The sequence below is a fragment of the Arachis ipaensis genome, chromosome B10 (assembly GCF_000816755.2).
Source record: "Arachis ipaensis cultivar K30076 chromosome B10, Araip1.1, whole genome shotgun sequence".
NCBI classification, from domain to species: Eukaryota; Viridiplantae; Streptophyta; class Magnoliopsida; order Fabales; family Fabaceae; genus Arachis; species Arachis ipaensis.
In genome coordinates, this window is record NC_029794.2 from 104,594,410 (window position 1) to 104,600,881 (window position 6,472).

Consider the following 6,472-nt stretch of genomic DNA (forward strand, 5'->3'; position numbering starts at 1 on the left):
GAGTGGACCCCGGAATGCGAACAAGCCTTCCAAGATTTCAAGAAATTTCTAGGTAACCACCTGTCCTTACTCGACCTCAGGAAGGTGAAGAGCTCATACTGTACCTCGCCATAGGAAGTCGGGCAATAGCCTCAGCACTAGTTAGAGAAGACGAAAGTGGGCAACAACCCATATACTTCATCAGTAAGGCTTTACAAAGGGCTGAATTAAACTATCAAAAGATAAAAAAGTTCGCCTACGCCCTCATACTTACTTCCCGACGACTCCGACCATACTTTCAAGCTCACACCATCAAAGTACGAACTAACCAAGCCATAAAGGGGATCTTGCAGAAAACGGACTTAGCAGGAAGAATTCTACAATGGGCTATCGAGTTATCCGAATTCGACATCAAGTACAAAGCTCGGACCGCTATCAAATCCCAGTACCTGGCCGACTTCATCACAGAGTATACTGACACCCCGGGAACCCCCAAAAAGTGGAGCCTTTATGTAGGTGGCTCCTCAAACAAAGCCGGGAGTGGTGCAGGCATCATTTTAGAAAGCGATCAGGAAACTCAAATCGAGCTCTCCTTAAAATTTGAGTTTCGTGCCTTAAATAATCAAGCTGAATATGAAGCACTACTGGCTGGTTTGATGCTAGCTAGGGAAGTGGGAGCTCAAAGACTGACCATCTTTAGCGACTCCCAAATAATCACTTTGCAAATAGAAGGGAGCTATCAAGCTAAGGATCCCACTATGAAAAAATACCTCGACATCACTAAAGAACAGCTCGGACAATTCAAGGGATATGAGCTCCGACACATATCCCGAGAGCAGAATGTCTGAGCTGATGCACTCTCAAAACTAGCCAACACCAAACCAGGGGACAACAATAGAAGTCTCATCCAAGAAACACTTCGAAGTCCATCAACCTTGGAGGAAAAAAAGATCCTCGCCATATCAGGACAGGATCAAGGATGGATGACTCCTATAATCAACTACCTCAACTCAGAAACGCTTCCAGCAGACAAAAAGGAGGCAAAGAGGCTAGTACAAGAAGCTCAGTACTACACCATAATACAAGACGTCCTATATAAGAGAGGAATCTCTAAACCTCTCCTAAAATGCGTCCCAACTTCCGCTACAAAGGAAGTTCTCGAAGAAGTCCACAGTGGCATGTGCGGTAATCACCTTGGGGCACGAGCCCTTGCCAAAAAGGTACTCCGAGCTGGTTTTTACTAGTTGACCTTGCAAAGGGAAGCAACAGAATTTGTCAAGACATGCCCACCATGCCAGAATCACACCAACTTCCACATAGCTCCACCTGAAGAGCTCATCTGCGTTACTTCACCCTGGTCATTTGCAAAATGGGGGCTCAACCTCCTTTGACCTTTCCCATAATGGTCCGGACAAGTCAAGTTTCTCATTGTAGGTATAGACTACTTCACAAAGTGAATTAAAGCAGAGCCATTAGCTAATGCCACAGCCCAAAGAAGTGAAAAATTTCTATACAGAAATATTATCACAAGGTTTGGGGTCCCATGCTCCATCACCACAGATAATGGTACTCAAATCACCGACACAGGCTTTAGAAATCTGGTAGCTGATCTAAAAATCAAGCACCAGTTCACCTCTGTAGAGCACCCACAAGCCAATGGACAAGCGGAGGCCGCCAACAAAGTCATACTGGCTGGGTTAAAACGGAGGTTACAGGACCCCAAAGGAGCTTGGGCTAAAGAGCTCCCGCAAGTCCTATGGGCATATCGGATGACACCACACTCAACTACTGGAGAATCGCCATTTCGACTTGCTTACAGAAAGGAGGCAATGATCCCCATAGAGATAGAAGAAGGATCTCCTAGAATGATCCTCTATAATGAAGATACCAACTCCCAGGCTCAAAGAGAAGAGCTCGACCTACTTCCAGAAGTTTGAGAAAGAGTCCGGATTAAAGAGGAAGCCCTAAAGCGTCGAATGGCTCTGAGATATAATCGGAAGGTAGTCCAACAAAGCTTCACCACCAATGATCTCATCTTAATCCAAAATGATATCGGAGCAGGTCGGTCAGGAGAAGGGAAGTTAGCAGCTAGTTGGAAAAGGACCATACCGAGTAACAGAAGTACTGGAAAAAGGCTTTTACAAGGTGTCTGACCTCGAGGGACGAGAACTACCCAGGTCATGGCACGCCTGTAATCTAAGAAGGTACTATAGTTAGAAAACAATAAAAGATCTTGGGTCAAGGTGCACTCTTTTTCCTAAAAAGGTTTTTTAAGGAGGCGCCAGGCCGAGATCTAGAAGGGTAAGCACCTATATGTATACACTCTTATTCATATTTCTATCTTTTATTATTATTTGAATAAAGTTTTCTGATTCCCTAAAAAGTTTCCTACCAAGATGCATTAATCTAAGCTCATAAAATACAAAAATTTATCGTCCGATTACGAAGAGGTCGGCAATGTGAAAACCAAATTCATCATCCAATTACGAAGAGGTCGGCAAGGTGAAAACCAAATTCATTGTCCGATTATAAAAAGGTTGGCAAGGTGAAAATCGTAAAAGCAGATTAATGCAAGAAGTTATAAAAAATAATCCATAAAAAGCGACCTGACGAGGTCTGACTAAAAATGGATTGCTAAAAATAACTTAAGAAGGCCCGACAGAGAGGTCGGACCAGTGAAAGGATCACTAAAAAGGGACAAAGACACCTCCAAAAGATCCAATCTGCTCCGCTATAAAGGTACAAGTCTCGCAAAAAAGACACTACCTAGAAAGCAAAAGCACAAGTTGAGACAGCGCTAAAAAGTCATCCAAACAAACTATAAAGAAAAGGTTCCTAATCGAAACACTACCTAAAAAGTTGTTGGAATGTGACTAAAAAGACCGGATAACGAAGTCCTACAGGTCAACGTCAGCCAAGAAAAGGCACAGAGCACGATCTCAAAGAACAAGCCAAAAGGTTGAGAAACAACTTAAGGCTCAAAAGGGGAACAACTCTCCTCAAACAAAGGAACATGGCTACAAGGAAGTCGATGACTAAAAAGGTTCTATAAGAACACTAAAAGTTCATCGGACAAGTCAGCCCGGACACCGAAGGATTAACTCACCCAAACCAAAAGCAAGGCATGGTCCAAAAAGGCTAAAAGCTTACACTGCAAAGGAGGTTGGACAGAAAAATACCAAACCTCTATAAAAATCCACAAGAGTTGCAAAGTAAGGATATCAGCAAAAGCATATCTATAATAAAGCATTTAAAGACTCAAAAGGCTACTACTGAAAAGCAGCCTCAGAGTTTAAAAGTGTTTTGTTTTTCAATAATAAGGTTGCATAGAAGCAACTAAATGTCAAGAGAGTCAACCATATAAAAAGTTACAAAAACTAAAGTTCAAAAAGTCCATAAGCCGGACTATACAAATACACAGAGATTATAAGGGGTTCAAAGTCTCCCCAGGAGCAGCATCCTGGGCTGAAGGAGGAGGAATGGTCTTCAAAGGGGTTGTATCCACAGTCCCATCCTCTCGGTTCAGAATTCGAACATCAGGATCAGACTCGAGATGGTCGACCTCAGCTGAAGGAGTTGAAGAAGTCGGGGCGGCAGTAGCCTTGGCCGGCGACGCAGGGGGAGGACCTTCATCTTCATCATCCGGGGCAGGCACAATCTTGCCGTCCTCCACTACATTATCCAGACTAAAGAGAGTGAGGTCAAGCTCGGGGGCAAAATCTCGAACTTGGGCTTTTAAGTTCTCATATGCATCAGTCACACCACCCACCAGATGACCCTGGAGCTTAGCATAATCAGCCTGAGCAGATTCAAGCCTCTCCTTAAGCTCCAGCAGCTCACCATAAGTGCGAGTATAACTCTCCTTATACTTTTTCGCCGCCTCCTCCGCCAGGTTCGCAGCAGCCTCAGCAGCAGTAGCTCGGGATTTCTCCCTCTCAACATCCAATTCCAATTTAATCACCCTAGCGTCAAGCTCATCCTTCACACCCTTGATTCTATTGAATTCGGACTTGGCATCTTGCATAAAGGCTCTAGTCGCATGGACCGGAGAGTCCTGGACTGTACGAAACAAAGCCGCACCCATATGGGCCATCCGAACACTATTACTGGTGATGAGATCCAAATGACGAAGGATGGACACGTCATCCATTGGAAGTTGTCTATAAGGAGCAATCTGCTCATCCAAGTTATAGGGACCAACAGTCTTTTACTTTTTCAGAGGAGGACCAGCAATAGGACAAGAGGTAGCACCGGAAGTCGGTTGAACTGGGTCAGAAGGAACCGACCAGACTTGAGGGGTCGGAATAACCTTCCTCGGCCCAGAAGCACCCGAGGTCAGCTTCTTTGGAGGCACCTGAGAAGACCCTCCCTCTGTAGTCTTGGCCACGGAGAAGGGAAGGATCTCCCAGAAACCTTTTCATGTCCAAATAAGGAGGCTCCCCCCAATTCTCCTCTAACACACCCACCAAAGCTTGTTCTACTTCACTCAGACTCTCCCAGGGATACTTGACTACTACTACATTCTCTTGCCACGACAAAGGAAACGTGGGTTCATTATTTTCATCTAAAAAGAAGGGCCGAGCTCCCTCAACAGCTCAGACCTTGAAGTAATAATTCTTGAAGTCACGAAAGGACTCATCATACATCAAAAACACTTTCTTTTCTTGAGTAGCTCAAAAAGAAATCCAAGAGGCTTTCTTCTTAGCTATCCCAGGCTTGGTCAACACGAAAAGGTGAAGAAAGAGAGTTTGGGTAGGTCGGACACCCAATTCTTGACACAATAGTTGAAAAATCTTTATGAAACCCCATGAGTTCGGATGGAGCTGGGAAGGAGCCACATTACAAGACCATAACATGTCGGTCTCAAAAGCGGAAAAAGGGATGGTAATACCCAACTGACTAAAAAAGTAGTCATACACATAAAAAAAAAAAGAGACGTTCTCCCTGAGTTAAAGAAGGAAAACAAACGTTCTCCTCAAGGTCAGGCGACACCAGTTCATAGTTCTTCTCATCATCCCTATCACTACAAATCCTATGAAATCTCCTAAGTCGTACACAATACTCGGGGTCAGCTACAGTCACACACGTAAGAACTATTGAATCCAGCCAATCGGCCATACCAGCGGGAACTCTCGAAGACATCTCAACAATATTTTTTTGGGAAGACATAGGCCAACTACCCTTACAGAAAGAAAAAGAAAAACTGGATTACTATCAAACAACTCGGGCAAGTAAGGAAACAACTCATAAAAACAGCAAGTATCAGATACGGCAGTAAAAGGGAAACCCCAGGACTCACTGATAAACCCATATTTTATGATATATTCTGTGCTTAATTTGAGTGATTTATTCAATCCTTCACCCACTTATTCATATTAATTGCATGGTTTCACTTTTCCTTCCTTATTATGTGATGTATGTGAAAAACATGTTTCCTGCGCTTTAAAAGTAATTATTTTAATTTCCCTTTATTACCATTCGATGCCGTGATTTGTGTGTTGAGTAATTTCAGATCTTCTAAGGCAGGAATGATTTAAAGGATGGAAAGGAAACATACAAAATTGGAAAGAAAGCATAAAACGGAGTTTTTGAAGAAACTGGCAACGACGCGATCGCATGGACGACGCGGCCGCATGCCAGCGCGAATTAACAGCGACGCGACCGCGTGCTTGACGCGATCGTGCGCCTTAAGAGAAACGCATATGACGCGGATGCATGACTGACGCGACCGCGCGATAAGGAAAACTCCAATTGACGCGACCGCGTGACCCACGCGGCCGCGTGACCCACGCGGCCGCGTGACATAGGCCACGCACCAGAAATTACAGAAAACGCTCCCAGCAATTTCTGAAGCCCTTTTTGGCCCAATTCCAAGTCCAGAAGGCACAGATCAGAGGTTATGAAGTGAGGGAATGCATCCATTCAGGGAGGAGTCTCCAAATTAGTTACTATTCAGCTTTATTTCGTGTTATTTATTTTTATTTTTTATTTCCTTTTTCAAATTGAACCTGAATATTATTCATTCGCATTGCATACTGCATACTTGCATACCTGCATATAAAGAAAAGGGTGCACGACGCGACCACATCACCTATGCGATCGCGTCACTTGCGAAAAACACTACCCACGCGTTCGCGTCATTCACGTGGCTGCGTGATCTGGAGATCAGTGTAAATCCCCAACGTCCAGAGGGTTAGGCTGGAATCGTGCGGCCATTGTGCGTTTCGCACAAAATGACCCACCCGGTCGCGTCCCTGACGCGATCGCGTCACTTGCACAACACCAATCCCACGCGACAGCGTGAGCGACATGATCGCGTCGTATGGATTGTACCACCACCCCAGAGGAGACAGAGAGTTGCGCTAAAACTACGCAGGAATCATGCGTTTAGCACAATTTCCAGCGACGCAGTCGCATGCCTCACGCGACCGCGTCATTCATAATTTACCCATTCCACGCGATCGCGCCACCCACGAGATCGCGTGGATTCAAA